The sequence below is a fragment of the Pelophylax lessonae genome (assembly GCF_965119305.1).
Source record: "Pelophylax lessonae genome assembly, chromosome: 1".
NCBI lineage: Eukaryota > Metazoa > Chordata > Amphibia > Anura > Ranidae > Pelophylax > Pelophylax lessonae.
This window is the reverse complement of record NC_138768.1, coordinates 612,480,112-612,498,667: the sequence shown is the minus strand read 5'-3', so window position 1 is coordinate 612,498,667 and position 18,556 is coordinate 612,480,112.

The following is an 18,556-nucleotide window of genomic DNA, read 5'->3' as shown; positions in this document are numbered from 1 at the left end:
CCATGCCTTTGGTGGTTAGAATGAAAACATTGAGAAAAAGATCAGTGCACTATTCAGTCCAATACAGGGACCAAGTCCATGCTGAATTCTCACTGATATCAACTTGTATAACATGTAAAACTCAGATATAGTTACATTAGGCTCAGACCACTGCAACGTATGAGGTATTGGACTCTTAATATGATCACAAATCAGTTCCTCCATGAGGCCCTATTGGTACCTCTAAAAAAAGTCCCAAGAGTGCCATATATTTGTGGATAAATAATGTTGCAAGACTCCAGGTGAAAACATGCACCTTTCAATCTTCTGAATATATCATAGTTTGTTGCATAATATGTTAAGCACAATTAGATGCACCTCCTTATTCCCCAATTGACAACACTAGATTATCCTCATAAAGGTATATTATACACATAATCCATAAGAATAGTTGTCGCCCAGATCAAAAGAGACACCAGCTGCCATAGGAAAGCAACATGCACGAAAGGGCTCAATAAAGTTGGGGTTACTTAGCCATCCCTTGGTAATGAGGACTCCGATCCATCACAAATCCATAGGATCAAGTTGCTTAATAGTATCTTAGGTCTGGTCCATCTGTAATGGGGGAGAGGCACGCCATAAGCTGGAATAAAGGGGGGGGGCAAGACAAAACGCCTGACTGGTCAAACCAGCTGCATCAATTGTCTGTTAAATTATTACTTCATAGTTGTCTGTTAAATTAATAATTATACTGACCTAGGACTTAAAGGACACATTTTATCTGATTTCTGCATCCCAAGTACAATGCAAAGAAGAAAATGACCATGGTCCAATGGATGTTCTTCCATGCCTAGTGTGATCAGTTTGAAACAGGAAAGCAGAGAGACTGGCAGGATCATCAGGCATTTCACACAAAGGATGCAATACCAATAGAACTCGATACTTTTTATATATGTACATTATGTAGCGCCAACGCTTGGTATTTTTGGGGTTTATGCCTAATCCTTGTTCCATGCCTCGACTCCAAGAACAATCTCAGCCCCTTTGACAGAGCACAAGTAACACCAGAAATGTAAAATACCATTCACCTAGCTGTGAGATATTGCCAGTACATAAACACACACACCGGATTAGGGATAAACTTGCCTAATCTATTAATGCAGATTAGCATAAATGGCAATGTTAACAAAATTAAACACAGATCAGGCAAATTCAGACACAGCTGCTACCCAGGATAAAAGAACTATACCAAAGTAGAAAAGGGGAAAGAACAAAAGAACAGTACACTTCTATATCATTAGCTAAAATCAACGTAAAATAACTGTAAATACTTTCAGAATGATAGCGGCTCTATACTGGTTTTAAGTGCACCCAAATAAATAGACAGGGGCAGGATACTGCCTTAACTGGCCAGCGCTTAGAGACTAATGGTAATTGCAACTAGGTGCAGTCCTTAGTCCTAGGTTTCATTGGAGCTCATTGGCGTGCATTGAAGCCGTCAGTAAGGCCTGCAGGCAGTATTAGAGCTATGGGGTTAAGTAGCTGGTTAAGTAGCGCCTAGTGGCTCAATCCCTAGCAGTGGTAGCAAGTAGTGACTGCAAGGCTCATTCACCAGTCCCGGCAACACTGTGTTAGTTGCCCCTCCGATCAGGCATCCACTCGCTTAGGTTGCTTAGGTCGATTCTGGCAGGCAGCACAGCAAAGACAGCATCCTGGCAGTGGCTCTGTCTCTCCATGATCTGGTCCCAGAACTGCTTCCCCACACTGTAGTAGCTTCCAATGGGATGGCCTCCCTCCATCTCTGGACTCTGGAGATGACACCCCATGCCTCCTCCTCTCACTACACTGACCTGATAAGTCGCTGCAGACTCAGGAGTTCCCCCAAATGGCTGTGGATTTCTGCCAACTCAGACTCTCTCTTTCTCTGGCTGACAATCTTGGGCACAGTTGTAATGTTCCGGTACCTTTGGTACCCTAAATTACACTTTCCACAAGTGTATGCGCCCCACCATTTACTTTTGGAAAGGTGCGCATACACCTTTAAGACTGGAGCTGTCATCACCCAGCGCCGGACTAGATGGCTATTTAAAGCGCCGGTTCTCACTCACATGTGTTCGTTCAAACACCCTTACCTGGATGCTAACCTTGCTTGAAGCTTCCATGCTTGCAAGCTTACCTCGCTGACGGAACCTCGCTGCGCTGATCCCTGTATCCTGCTACTGGATCATCCGCCTCTCCTGAACCACCCTTCGGCTGTATCGCTAATAGTGCTAAGTACCCCGCAGGGGAATTCTCTATAAACTTATACTAAGCTTACACTATCTAGCTCTGCATAGTAAAGACTGTTTATCACATCTGCATAACTAGATTGCTAGCTCTTGAGGCTACTGCTACTTTCCTGCACTGGGTTGATCACTCTTGTATGTCCACCTGCTACTCTGTCATCTGCTACCATACATGACTGCTAAACCTTCCTGCATCCATCTGCTACTGTCTCACCTTCAAGTGTCTATCACCTACCACCTTCACTCAACCTATCCCTCAAACCCTCATCATTGTGTTACCACATACATAAAGTCACACTAGGAACCAGCTTGCTAATTGTGTGTATTTACTGGCTGAAATAAGACCTTCCACACATGATGAGTCATTGAGGTTGGGAATGGTATCTCAGCATATCTCTTACATGACTACTGACGTGGAACTATTTCTGCAGCTGAAAATCCACACCACATAAGAAACGCAGAAGCGTTACAGATTGAACGAACCAAAAAATGGATTCAGCAGAAATAACCACTCAGGTGACACAATTAAAACAGCAAGTATCTGCGTTAATACACGCACTTGCTGAATTAAAAGAAGACAATCAGGCTCTGTCGCAGCAGGTAATTAGACTGACACAACTTACCTCTGCTCAGTCCCCTGAACCCAAGATAAATCCCCCTTTGGTATTTACAGGCGATCGCAAAAAATTTCGCGAATTTAAAAACGCATGTGAGTTACTTTTTTTGCTAAAACCTCGTACCTACCTTACTGATCACATTAAGGTTTGTACTATTATTTCTTACCTATCAAACGATCCTCGAGCCTGGGCAGATTCTCTTTTTGAGAAAAACGACCAGCTTCATAACTCCTATGCCTTGTTCCTGGCAGAGCTCACTAGCCTATATGATGACCCCAATAGAGTACTGCTGATCTTCAGTTAAGATCCTTGAAACAAGGAAGGAGGCCTGTAGAAGACTTTGTCGCAGAGTTCAAGAGATGGACCCTTGATTCAGAATGGAATGATGCATCTCTGAAAACCCAATTTAGGCTTGGCCTATCAGAAGCCGTTAAGGACGAGCTCGCCCGAGCGGATCTGCCAAAAACCCTGGATGCACTAATACAACTCAGTATTACCATAGATAGAAGACTACGAGAAAGAAAGGCTGAAAAGATGGGAATGCCATTATCCGTTTCCTCTCGGAGTCTGGCTGTTGACCCCGTTCCTATGGAGATAGGAACCATACGCCCACCGCTATCAACTATGGAAAAAGCCAAAAGACGAAATGAAAATCTCTGCTTGTACTGTGCATCCCCGGATCACAAGATAAACGTCTGTCCCCTAGTCAACAAAAAGAAGGGTGAGTGTTCACATGTCTCCCTAGGAGGATTGACAACTTCATTCACTAACCCCTACATTTCTGTTTTTTTGACATTACAGTGGGACCAGAACAGGATTACTACTAAGGCCATGATTGACACAGGATCTTGTGGAAATTATATGGATATATGTTTTGCTGCTTTAAATAAAATTCCTATTATTTCTAAACTCAAACCTGTCTCAGTAAGTCTTATTACCGGTGTTCCGTTATCCTCTGGTCCGATCACCGATCAGACACAAGCACTTCTAGTCACTATTAACGAGTCTCATAGGGAGACTTCTACCTTCGATTTAATACCTTCACCCCACTTTCCCATTGTGTTGGGACTTCCCTGGTTACACACACACCAACCAACCATAGATTGGAAGAAACGGTCCTTGACCTTCCCTTCTTGTTATTGCGAGGATACGTGTAACCTCCCGTTTTCCGGGAAGATTCTGTCTGTGGTGACAGATGAGATTGCACCACTATGTTATCAGGATCTTTCTGAGGTTTTTCTTGAGAAAAATGCTCAAACATTACCTCCTCATCGAGACTATGATTGTAGCATTGATCTACTCCCAAATAGCAAATTGCCGTTCGGTCATGTTTATCCTCTTTCACAGGATGAACTTGCCCATCTCAAAACCTATTTGGATGAGAACTTGGAAAAAGGTTTTATTAGACCTTCCACTTCTTCCACAGCAGCAGGACTCTTTTTTGTTCACAATAAAGATTCAAGTCTCAGACCTATCATCGACTACAGGAAATTGAATGCCATCACAATAAAAGATCGCTATCCTCTACCGCTTATCCCTGAGCTCATTGAGCAGGTGCGTGGAGCTACCTATTTTTCAAAATTAGACCTGAAAGGAGCATACAATCTCATTCGAATCCGTGATGGACACGAGTGGAAGACTGCATTCAGAACTAGATACGGATTGTTCGAATATCTTGTGATGCCATTCGGCCTATGCAATGCCCCTGCAGTTTTCCAACGATTTATAAACGATATTTTTAAAGACTTACTAGATGTCTGTGTTGTGGTATATCTGGACGATATACTTATATATTCACGGACCCTGTCTGAACACATAAGACATGTAAGACTTGTATTATCGAGATTGCTTGCACATAATCTTTATGTGAAGCTGAAGAAATGCTTGTTCCATAAAGATGAGGTACTCTTTCTAGGCTACATCATATCCAAAACAGGAATCGAGATGGACATGAGTAAAATATCCTGCATTCAGGATTGGCCTACACCAACTACACGCAAGGCGCTACAGCGATTCCTGGGATTTTCAAATTTCTACAGGAAGTTCATAAAAAACTTTTCTGCTATTGTGAGACCCCTCACACAGCTCACTAGCATAAAAATACCATTTAAATGGTCAGAAGAAGCAAATAAGGCTTTCCACTTGTTAAAGACAAGGTTTACTTCCGCTCCCATATTACGCCATCCAGACCCATCCCTCCAATACATTCTGGAGGTAGATGCGTCAAACATGGCAGTAGGAGCAATACTCTCCCAATGACCTACCCACACTTCACCACTTCATCCAGTCGCTTTTTTTTCTAAATCCCTGAGCAGTCCCGAGATAAATTACCCCGTGGGTGAAAAGGAACTGCTTGCTATAAAATTGGCTCTGGAGAATTGGCGACATTTACTCGAAGGCACCCAATTACCAATAATTATATACACGGACCATAAAAACCTCCAATATCTTCAGACTAGCAAAACTCTCTCGCATCGACAGGTACGATGGTCACTATTCTTTCTAAGGTTTAACTTCCTAGTGACCTACACACCTGCAGATAAGAACAAAAAGGCGGATGCACTATCACGACTAACTGAAGAAAACTACTTTGAAATCCCTTCCGTTCCTATAATACCTCACAAACGCATTATTGGAGTTGTCCGTTCCTTAAAGGAAGAGGTTCTGCATGGTATAAGTTTGGATTCACCCCCACCACAACTAAATACTGATGCAGAAGGCTTCCTCTACTACAACGACAAACTTTACATACCACCTACCCTACGCACCAAGATCTTGGAATTATCGCATGATGTGCCTATGGCAGGACATATGGGTATGACAAAGACTTTCAATTTGATTTCTCGACAATTCTGGTGGCCTGACATGAAAACATCTATACAAAAATTCATCTCTTCGTGCAATGTCTGTGCCAGGTCCAAAATTGACACTACGAGACCATCCGGTCTACTATGCAGTCTACCAATACCCCAAACTCCATGGGAGGTTTTGTCATTGGACTTCATCGTAGAATTGCCTCCTTCCAAAGGATTTAATACCATCTTGGTGTCAGTGGACCATCTGACAAAGATGGCACATTTCATTGCTATTCGCAGACTACCTTCGTCCAAACAAACGGCAGAACTCCTGATGAAACATGTCTTCAGATTACATGGTATCCCAAAAACTCTTCTGTCTGACCGTGGATCCCAATTTATTTCTAAATTCTGGCAAGAACTATGTCACATACTACGGATTGAGCGGAAGCTCACTTCTCCTTACCATCCGCAGACCAACGGACAGACTGAAAGAGTCAACCAATGCATCGAGCAGTATTTACGTTGTTACACTTCTTACCAACAGGATGATTGGTTGGATCTTCTCCCCCTGGCAGAATTTGCCTACAACAACGCAACTCACAGTACAACCAAGCAGAGTCCGTTCTACTTGAACTATGGGTTCCATCCCTCTATTCTCCCTTCACGCATCCTTCCTTCAAATAACCCAGTAGCCTCAGACTATCTTACCCAAATAAAGGATTCTTTGGGTTTACTAAATACTACCATTGCACATGCTCACAGTCAACAAAAGAAGTACTATGATCTTCGTAGAAGACCTTCTCCACAGTATACTATCGGGGACCTCGTTTGACTCTCAACAAAAAACTTGAGACTGAAGATCCCTAGCAAAAAGCTTGGACCTCTGTTCTTGGGACCTTTCCCAATCAAGAAACTTATTGGAAAAGCTGCAGTGCAGCTTACATTGCCAATGGACCTAAAAATCCATCCCATTTTCCATGTGTCGCTACTAAAACCCCATGTTCCGGACCAAGGAATAAGGCCTAATATTCCACCTCCCCCTCCTGTACAAGTTGAAGGTGGAGAAGAATACGAGATAAAAGAGATTCTGGATTCTCGTATCTACAGAAGAAGACTTCAGTACTTGGTTAGATGGAAGAACTATGGGCCCCAAGACGACACCTGGCTAAACACCTCTGACATACATGCCCCTAGATTAATCCGCAATTTTCATGCGAGATACCCAGACAAACCAGCTCCAGAGGCCTTCAGGAGCAGGCCTTAAGGGGGGGGTATTGTAATGTTCCGGTACCTTTGGTACCCTAAATTACACTTTCCACAAGTGTATGCGCCCCACCTTTTACTTTTGGAAAGGTGCGCATACACCTTTAAGACTGGAGCTGTCATCACCCAGCGCCGGACTAGATGGCTATTTAAAGCGCCGGTTCTCACTCACATGTGTTCGTTCAAACACCCTTACCTGGATGCTAACCTTGCTTGAAGCTTCCATGCTTGCAAGCTTACCTCGCTGACGGAACCTCGCTGCGCTGATCCCTGTATCCCGCTACTGGATCATCCGCCTCTCCTGAACCACCCTTCGGCTGTATCGCTAATAGTGCTAAGTACCCCGCAGGGGAATTCTCTATAAACTTATACTAAGCTTACACTATCTAGCTCTGCATAGTAAAGACTGTTTATAACATCTGCATAACTAGATTGCTAGCTCTTGAGGCTACTGCTACTTTCCTGCACTGGGTTGATCACTCTTGTATGTCCACCTGCTACTCTGTCATCTGCTACCATACATGACTGCTAAACCTTCCTGCATCCATCTGCTACTGTCTCACCTTCAAGTGTCTATCACCTACCACCTTCACTCAACCTATCCCTCAAACCCTCATCATTGTGTTACCACATACATAAAGTCACACTAGGAACCAGCTTGCTAATTGTGTGTATTTACTGGCTGAAATAAGACCTTCCACACATGATGAGTCATTGAGGTTGGGAATGGTATCTCAGCATATCTCTTACATGACTACTGACGTGGAACTATTTCTGCAGCTGAAAATCCACACCACATAAAAAACGCAGAAGCGTTACAACAGTCCACCTTTCCTCACTCTGTCCCCTGTCACGCTCTCCTTTACTCTCTCTCTCTCTCTACCTCTCTTTCTCCTTCCCCAAAAATAACCTCAGCCACCTCAGCACTTCCTGAAACTCCCCTTTTTCCCAGTATACTCTGTGTCTCCTCATGTTCAGGAAGGAAAGGTCAGCATCTCCCTATTTCAATCTTGTGGCCAAAAGGATAAACTGCATAACAAATAGTCTTACATTATAATCTATGCATGTCCTGCATGGCCTAATGACAGAATGCCTGTTACAATTACACAATGGGGTGGGCAACTACATGGCAGATGAGGTTCAATGTTGAAAAATGTAAAGTAATGCACCTGGGTGCCAGAAACCAGAAAGCAAGCTACTCACTGGGGAGGGAACCTCTGGGTGAGTCTAGGATGGAAAAGGACCTGGGGGTACTGCTAGACAACAGGCTTAGGAGTGGCATGCAATGCCAAGCCGCTGCAAGCAAAGCCAACAGAATACTAGGATGTATAAAAAAGGGGATTCACTCCAGAAATAAAGAGATTATTCTCCCACTCTACAAGACTCTGGTCCAGCCACAGCTGGAGTATGCTGTCCAGTTCTGGGCACCGGTCCTCAGGTAGGATGTGCTGGAACTGGAGAAAGTTCAGAGAAGGGCAACAAAAATAATTAGGGGAATGGAGGACATCAGCTATGAGGAAAGACTACAAGCACTGAACTTATTCTCTCTGGAGAAGAGACGATTGAGGGGGGATATGATATCAATGTACTAATATTGTACTGGAAACCCTAGCATATGGAAAAACCTATTCAGAGAAAGGAAATACAATAAGAAGCGTGGCCACTCACTAAAACTAGAGGAAAGGCGGTTTAACCTTAAAATACGCAGGGGGTTCTTCACTGTAAGAGCGGTAAGGATGTGGAATTCTCTTCCGCAAACAGCCGTATCAGCAGGGAGCATTGATAGTTTCAAAAAACTATTAGATGGGCACCTTAAAGACCACAACATACAGGGGTATACAATGTGTGGTTAACAGTAGACACACACATCATAGGTTGAACTGGATGGACTGATGTATTTTTTCAACCTCACTAACTATGTAACTATGTAATTAAACAATATACATCCATCAGAAATATGGGTGGAATGGCTTATCCCCAAGAGTCCTCAAAGAACGTAGCTAGATAATAGCAAGACCATTATTCCTGATTTTTATGGACAGCTTCATGACCAGAATGGCACCAGCTGATTGTTGAAAAGCCAATGTGATATCAATATTTTAAAAAGGGCAGATATATTTGCCTGGAAACTACAGGCCAGTCAGTCTTCTATCGATAGTATGTAAACTATTGGAGGGGATGATAAGGGACTCCAAGAATTTGCTGATGAAAACAGTATCATTAGTAGTAACTAGCATGAAATTATGATCATTCTTGACAGACCAATCTGTTAACATTCTATGAAGAAGTGAGTTGCCATCTGGATAAAAGAAGGCCTGTGGACTCGGTGTATCTGGATTTTGCAAAAGCATTCAATACAGTTCCCCATAAACACCTAATTTACAAATTAGGGATGTTGGCATAGACCTTAGCGTATGTGCCTGGATAGAAATCTGGCTACAGGGACTCATCCAAAGGATGATGATAAACAGCATGTACTCAGAATGGTCTGGAGTGGTAAGTGGGGTACCCCAAGGCTCTGTCCTGGGAAGAATTCTGTCTAATTTATTCATAAATGGTTTAAAGGAAAGTATAAATAGCTCAATATCAGTGTTTTCTGAGGATACAAAGCTAAACAGGGTAATAACTTCACAATCACAACAGGATATATAAACTTTACAAAAAGAACTCAACACAATAAAAGAGATTAATGATTAAATACATGACAAATATGGTTTAATGATGAAAAATGTAAAGTAATGCACTTGGGGATTTAAAATATGAACATAAGTTTACTTGCTAGGAGGAAAACCTTTGGGGAATTCCAAGATGGAAAAGGATCAGGGGGTTATAGTAGATTACAAGCTCAGCAATGGCATGAAATGCCAAGCTGCAGCAAGCAAGTCAAAGCAAATTATTAGCATGCATTAAAGGGTATTTACTCAAGAGATAAAACTATAATTCTCCTAAACATCAAGACTTTAAAGTGTTACTAAACCCACAACTGTAAAATCAGTCAGTATATGCAGTAAAGCATGCTTGTTATACTCACTATGGAACCTAAGGGGTTAATCCTCTGCATTGTGTATAAAGGCTGTGTGATCCTTTCTCTCTGATCCTCCTCTTCTTTAACTAACTCCAATCCATCTCTTGATAGAACAGAGCATTAGTAGTCAGGTTGCACATGCTCAGCTTGATGTGTATTGCTAGAGAGTATTTTCTTTTTTTTCTTGGGAGAGTGCATGTGATCAGCACAGGGCCAATCAGCACTGTCCAGACAGGGGGTCAGGGGAGAATGAAAACTCCTCCTACAAGCTTTCAACATAGACTGATACAAGTCACAAGACTGCTTTATACTGCTGATGAGAAAAGGTATTTAGCAGTTTTTATTTACTAAAATAATTGCATTTCCATGTTCTGTGTACTGTGGGAGACCAGATATAGTGAATGCAGGTTCTGGGTTTAGTAACACTTTACAACCGAAAGTCTATGTATGTAAACAGCGGTAAGAACTGGATATGTATCCAGCCTACCTAAAAAAAATGGAATCTCATTGTACAATAATAGTAAAAAAGGGGATTAAAAACAGCTACAAACTGACCTAAAAGTGTGGGAGTAACTGCCCTCAATGTATATGCACGTAACTCAATAGCTCTGGAAGCCTAATCAACCAAGTTTGTAGAGTAGAATGGTGCAAATTCACCTTAAGCTAGGGTGTATTAAGAAGATATACGGCCACTCAATAGAATTGGATGAGTTGTTTAACCTTAAACTGCGTAAGGGGTTACTGTCAGAGCAGTATGGTTGTGGAACTCCCTTCCACAATCGGTGGTGTCAGTGGTAAGTGCCGATAGTTTCATAAAACTCTTAGATGGGCATCTTAGCCTATGCAATATACAGGGATACAGGAAATGGTATTGACATAAAAACACACACCCCCTAGGCACACAGGTTGAACTGGATGGACCAGTGTCTTTATTTAGCCTCACCAACTATGTAACTATGTTGAGCTGTGTTATTATGGTTGCTGGTGTACCAAACACATTCTATACACCTGATGCTATTTATTCTTCGTTAACCATTTCTGGACCGGAAGGATTTACCCCCTTAATTATCAGGCCATTTTTTGCAAATCGGCACTGCGTTACTTTAATGGACAATTGCACAGTTGTGCGATGCTGTACCCAAATAAAATTGATGTCATTTTTTCCCCACAAATGGAGCTTTCTTTTAGTGGTATTTGATCACCTGTGTGATTTTTATTTTTTGCGCTATAAACAAAAAAATAGCGACAATTCCGGAAAAAAAAACAATATTTTTCACTTTTTCCTATATAACATACCCAAAAAAATGTAAAAATCATTTTTTTTTCATCCTTTAAGGTCAATTTTTCTTCTGCTACATATTTTTGGGGAAAAAAAAATCCCAATAAATGTATTTTGATTGGTTTGCGCAAAAGATATCACATCTACAAACTATGGGAAATATTTATATCATTTTTATTAATTTTTTTTTTTTACTAGTAATGGCAGCGATCTGCGATTTTTAGCAGGACTGCGACATTGCGGCGGACAGATCAGACCCCTAACTGACACTTTTGGGGGGACCAGTGACATTACTACAGTAATCAGTGCTAAAAATATGCATTGTTACTGTAATAATGACACTGGCAGGGAAGGGGTTAACACCAGGGGCGATCAAAGGGTTACGTATGAGCCCAGGGGAGTGATTTCTAACTGTATGAGGGAGAGACTTGTGACATAAACACAGACACCTGTGATCCTATATAGGAGGATCACAGGCACTCTGTGATAATTTCAGAGAGAACATCGGTCAGCTGTGTTTACAACAGCAGACCGTTCGTCTCTCTCCAGCAGGGAGCGATTGCAGGTGCCTGGAGGCAATCTGTCCCGTCGGTCCCATGGATCAGCATTCCCGCGGCCTAGTGGGGGCGGGCGTGCACCCCCAGCAGTGCGTGCTCACCCCCAGGAGCGCTCCTGCGAACCGCAGTACCGGTACGGCGATTCACGCAGCCGAGGCAGCCTGCCACAGTGTACTGTATATGCGGTGGGCAGTCAGCAAGTGGGTAAACTATTATTTTCTTTTACATAAGGTATTAATTTTACTTCTGTAAATAGCACCGATATATATCATGGAGCACCTAACACAAATCTATTTATAGCAGTACCTGTTCACACTCTATCTTCTCTATCACTCTCATATGCACTATGTGGCTAATCTTCCCAGCAGTATAAAGAATACACAAATGACAAGCAGATAATAGTACCAGTTAGCAATGCTAACCACTTATCCACCATTCGAAGGTTTCCTTCTAAATGCCATTTCAGCAATGCACTAGAAGCAGCAACATCCTTGTGCGTCAGTCAAATTTGCAACAATGTACGGAAATAAACATTTATAGCAAATAAATCACAAAGGTGACCAGCGCTATGGGGTGATTCAAATATAGATGAAATATAAATACAGGTGTAAGCTGCCACAAACCCAACCCTGAAAAAACAGGGGTGCAATATATGGAACAAGAGAAAGGATGTTTGTATAGGGCGGTACCTGTTTGAGCAGTTGTTTCAAAAAGAGAAAGGGTACGAAACCCCTACACAAGATATATGTGCACAAAAAGCTCAGTGATAAGTGAAGTGCTGAGAAAGCTCGTTAGAGGGGTGAGTTGACATACACTCCTTAAGAATGGTAAGAGGGCACAAGTAATAGGTGCCCTCGCACATGGGACAGGGGATGTTATAAAAAAAAAAAAAAAAATTTGTGTCAGAATTTATTTAATTTATAGGACACTGCCCCTTTAAATGTTATAAAGTAGCCCCTCATAGTTTAGGCGGGCTTCACAGCAGCGCACGCCCCTCTAGAACATTCTGACCCAAGGCTTTATATAGGGGGTCTCTGAGGTAAGCCCCTCAGTTAGGAAGTGACTGCCTGGCGAGCTCCCCTCCCCCCCACCCGTCGCTGGCACTTTATGTGGTCAAGGGGGGACTTTGGTGGTTTTAAATATGTTTATTTTCGCTCGAGTTCTGGGACTGAGCGATACAGATTTATGTTTTATAATTTTGTTGGAATTGAAATTTATTGGATGGAATTTTGAATAAATAATTATTTAATTTATTTATAACCAATAAAGTGCCGCGGCCATTTATTTATGCCAAAAAATTAATTTGTGTTTGTTTTTATTTATAGTATTAGTTTAGTTATATTAAAAAAATACATCCTCCTGGCCCATAAAGTGCTCTGTGCGAAATAAATAAATAACTGCTCATATACATAAAAAAATGGAATAAGAAAAGTGCACACAAAGTGTCATAAATAATTTAATGCCTGATGGCAGTGCCAGTGAAATACAAATAATATTCAAGAACAAGTGAACAATGGTGTTAACTAAAAATGTCCCTGACAAGTAGATAAAAAATATAAAAAAACACCTAACAAGTGGTGTGTACAACCGTGATTGGGTGATACTAAATCGTGAAATAAAATTGATTGTAAAAAAAGTGCCACCCGTGGGTAACACTCTCACCCTGTTACCCTCTTTTGGGCCAAGTGTACAGGAAAGCCACAGATAGGGGGGTTTCTTTGAAGATAGTTCCGGGGTTCCTTCAGGCTAGAGCGAGCCGCTATGGGAGCTGCCTCCCTCTAAAAAAACCGATCGGTCACACAGAGCACCGACCCAACTTTTTTTATAGCACTCTAGATATAAGGCACACAGAATAGTGGCACAGCATGTCTTTATGCCAAGGCTCAAGAATGTCCTTATTCTAGTTCAATTCTGCAACCACTAAGGATAAATGTGACTCCCTAGCTACATTTAACTGCACAAATCTGATAAATCCATGCACACCTTGAGCAGGTTAAATTATGCGTTCTGCTGTAGTTAAAGACTGCAATACTGACAATGAAAAAGTTTAACTGAACATAGTAAATCCTCCGAGAGTATTTGGTTACCATAGAGATGTCACAAATGCTATAAACATTGTGCGTTAATATAGTACCAAAATGTAATCCAAGACCCATAGCACTCCCCTTGTTCCATCTTGGCCCTTGGGAGAGTGCTCCTTGTCACTTGACTTTAAGTGCATGACCTTGCATGGTTACATTCCAGATCATTTCATTCCATGAAAGGTATATAAATCTCTATATGTAAACTCCACATTTTGGATTATATTATCTATCCTCTTCGGTATTCACAACTCTAAATTTTCTAGATGGTGTTATCTGAAAATACTGCACCTTTTCCAGTGTCAGTAGAAAGGTCACATCCCACTTGTAACGCAACCTATATTTTATTTTCATTATTCAGTACAGGAAAAAAATGTGTGTGGCCTAAGTAACCAAATGCTCATGAAATGTTACTGAGACATGAACTGATTTTTATCCTTACTTACTGTGATCAACTATATAACTGCACTAGCTTGGTCTCTGAGGAGGATGTTGTTAAAGCGAACATGTTTGATTGCAGTTTAGGAAAACAGACATGTAAATTATATTATTAGTAACTATTGTTCGTGAGTTATTATTTATGTAAAAATAGAAAGGCAGATATGATCATTTGCAATGACAATGCAGAAAGCTGGCTTAATTTGTCACAGGGATGAGAACAGGCCCATTTAGTTAGCCAGAATTCTCAATAAGTCCTGTTGCACAAATCATTGGTTTGTCCTGTAGCACAAATCATTGGTTTGTAATAGGAAGGAGGGAATTTATGCTTCAGGTTGACGCCTTCTGAGGGGAAACACATCGGGTGGAGAAGCTGCGTCGTCACATCTCGCCATCCGCACTGCAGGTGGCCGCAATCATCTGCATTTGGAACTTTACAAGCAAATTTTTGTCTTCTACCATGTAAGTGCCTATAATAAACGTGTTTTTGGGGTAATGCACTATTGGCCACTCTTTCTTTCATACTTGGGGAGTGTTACATCCAGTCCTGAGACCATCTGCTCGGTGGACGCAGTACTCGCTTGAGTGAAGGGGTTAATCTGTGTGGCCAGTGTTAGCCAAGCCTTAGAAGTGTCTACCCCAGGGGTCCCTCTGTGGAATATATGGTTTCAAGCCCATGTTTAATAGCCATCTGGTAAGAAGCAAACGTATTATTTATTACCACGTGGTGATGCACTGAGTGTGGGGACAACACCTTGGTTCTTGTACCCTTTTCCAGCGATTGGATGTGGTTATCCATATGCTACATGATAATGGGAAGTTGGTAAGGAGCCATATAACTTCAGTGTTTTAATCACATGGTGTAACATGGGAAGTTGGAATCTGCTGACCTGTGTTAGGAAGTGTTTATGCTTTCAGAAACTCACCAGTGGAGATTCATTCGTCACCCATTTTGGACTGTATCCATTCACATTATATATGTTCATAGTTATGTCACTTTGGGCCTGATTCATAGTACGGAGAAATGGCTTTTCGGCGGGATTTTGTGAACCGGAGAATTTTTAAGTCTGAAATTGGTATTCAAAGAACGGCGGGCGGAAAATAACGCCAACTGTGAGATTCATTAAGATCAACTAATGTCAGGACTGGACTTAAAAACAGTCCAGCTAAAAGGTGGACTAATTTTTTCAAAATCACAAAATATGGCAGGAAAAAAATAAAAAATGTGTGGGAAATATGTGTTATATGATTTTGAGCTAAACTGCTTTTAAACTGTGTGAAAATGTTAAGTAGAAAAAAAGATATTAATAAAAGTGTAAAATGCAAAAATAGCTCCAGAGTCAATTTCTGGCAGATAGCCCATGTGAGCATGCTCCAAACCAAAAACTAGGCTGAAAATAACGTTTTTGAAAACGTTAGTGGGAGTTTTATTGAATTTGCGGCAAATACCGCCGCAAATTCGCGGTAAAACGGCGCTATTCCGGCGCTAATACAATTTTTTTTTTTTTTTTTTAATTTTTTTTTGCACATATCTATGTATGTCTATATATATATATATATATATATATGAATCACAAAAAAATATATATCTATACATAAATATATATATATATATATGTGTGTGTGTGTGTATATATATATATATATATAAACACACACACATATATATATATATATAGATAGATAGATAGATAGATAGATAGATAGATAGATAGATAGATAGATAGATAGATAGATAGATAGATAGATAGATAGATAGATAGATAGATAGATAGATAGATAGATAGATAGATAGATAGATAGATACCCAAAAATAATTATATGTATATATATATATATGTTTTATTTATTGATTTGCCTATGTGTATATATATATATATATATATATATATGAAAAGGAACACTAACACGGCTCCTCCCCGAAAATTAAACATTGTATATGTGTGAAATTAATATATTTTTGGATTGGTTAGATATAGAATGTAACAATAATATATGTTTTTTTGCATATGTGTGTATATATATATATATATATATATATATATATATATATATGCAAAAAACTATATATTATTGTTACTTCCTATATCTAACCAACCCCAAAAATATATTAATTTCACACATATACAATGTTTCATTTTTGGGGAGAAGCCGTATTAGTGTTGCTTGTCATATATAACAACATACAGTTGTAGGTAGTTCAGGGATTCGAACACCCAAATACACTGTTGCAAGGCAGCGGTGCTAACCACTTAACTACCTAAAGCTAATGACATTTTTTTCAAAGCATGTGTGATTTGTACTTTAAAAAAAAAAAATTATATATATATATATATATTCTATTTAGACCCAATTCAAGCTCAAATAATTTTTATTTATTAAAATTTTTTGATGGACTAATTGAATCAAACTATATTAATTTTTAGAGCCCATTCACATTAGCGCGACTTGTCAGGCAACTTGTCAGCCTGACAAGTCGCGGTATGTCGGGGTCCATTGAGTAGTACAGGACCCGTTCTAATAGGAGCGACACAAGTCACTCCGACTTAGAAAAAGGGTCCTGTACCACTTTGGGGCGACCTCGGAGCGACTTGCATAGACTTCCAGTATGTGAAGTCTCTGCAAGTCGCAGTGCACAGCGGTGCACGCGACTTCACGACTTCACAGGTCACCCCCCGAAGTCGTGTCGCCTCAATGTGAAAAGGTGCCAGTGCATGTATGCTTGGTATAAAGATAACAAGAAACTAAAAAAAAAAAAAACCTCAGAGACCACAATTCCCAAATAATTAACCTAGTTTAGTGAAACTGTATAAAATCAACAAATTTTTAAAAATAATCCTGCATGCTGGAAATTATATATAGGTGTTTAAAACATTTATTTCTGTGAAAAATTTGTATTTTAAACTTAAATTGATAGGCTAAGAAACTATCAGTGGCATATATTATGAAATAAATGTAACAAAGTGATTATGTTTGTGTAAATTGTGTTTTGCAAAAATGTTGCAAATATGTATTGAGCTTGAGCTTGATTAAATAAACTGACCAAAATATCCAAGTGGTTAGCACAGCTGCCTTGCAACAATGTATTTGGGTGTTCAAATCCCTGAACTACCTACAACTGTCTGTTGTTATATATGACAAGCAACGCCCCAAAAATAAAACATTGTATATGTGTGAAATTAATATATTTGTTGAGTGGGGAGCCATATGTGTTGCTTCCTATATAGAGCCACATTACACTCTGAAAAATAGCAGTGTTTCAGCTTGCAAATCTGAGAATCTGCAAATTGATTGAACATATGCAGTGCAACCCCAGAACTCAGAATTCAACAACCCAAAAAAAAAAAGATATATATATATATATATATATATATATATATAAAAAATTACTACATCAAGTCAACACACATAGGAAATGCTTTGAATAATCTCAGAATGAGCACAAAGTGGCTTTTTTTATTAAGACTAATGGGCCATACACACTATAAGATTTTCTGAAGATTTTTTCCTTTAGATTTACCAAAACCATATAATATGAGGTCAAACCTAAACACTTTCAATTTGTATGCAATCTGGCAGGCCCTTGCACTACATAGAAAAGGTAAATCTGAAGGAAAAAGTCTTCAGAAAACCTTATAGTGTGTATGGCCATACATGATCCAATTTTCTTACAATTTTCTGTCCAATTTTCTTGAAATTTACCTTCAAGTATGTAGTACAAAGGCCTGCCTAATTGGATACAAGTGAAAGTGTTGTTTAGCTTTGACATCACATTATGTGGTTTGTGGTTAATCTATCAGAAAATTGTACAACAAAAATTGAACATGTATGGCCATACACACTATAAGATTTTCCGAAGACTTTTTCCTTCAGATTTACCTTTTCTATGTAGTGCAAGGGCCTGCAAGATTGCATACAAATTGAAAGTGTTTAGGTTTGACCTCATATTATATGGTTTTGGTAAATCTAAAGGAAAAAGTCTTCAGAAAATCTTAAGCCCCGTACACACGTACTGATCGTCGGCCGAACGATCGGCTGTCTTTTGTCCAGGGCTGTCCTGTCTGTTGAAAACTGCAAAAGACTGCACACTAATTTTGTCGGCCAACAACAGACGACTGCAGAAGTGATGTCATGTGATGGTTAACTTTCCCTGTGTTTTTTCTTTTCTGAGCATGCCCAGTCTTGCAAATCAGCCGATTGTCGGCCGAATTCTGTACTGACTGGCGAACAATCG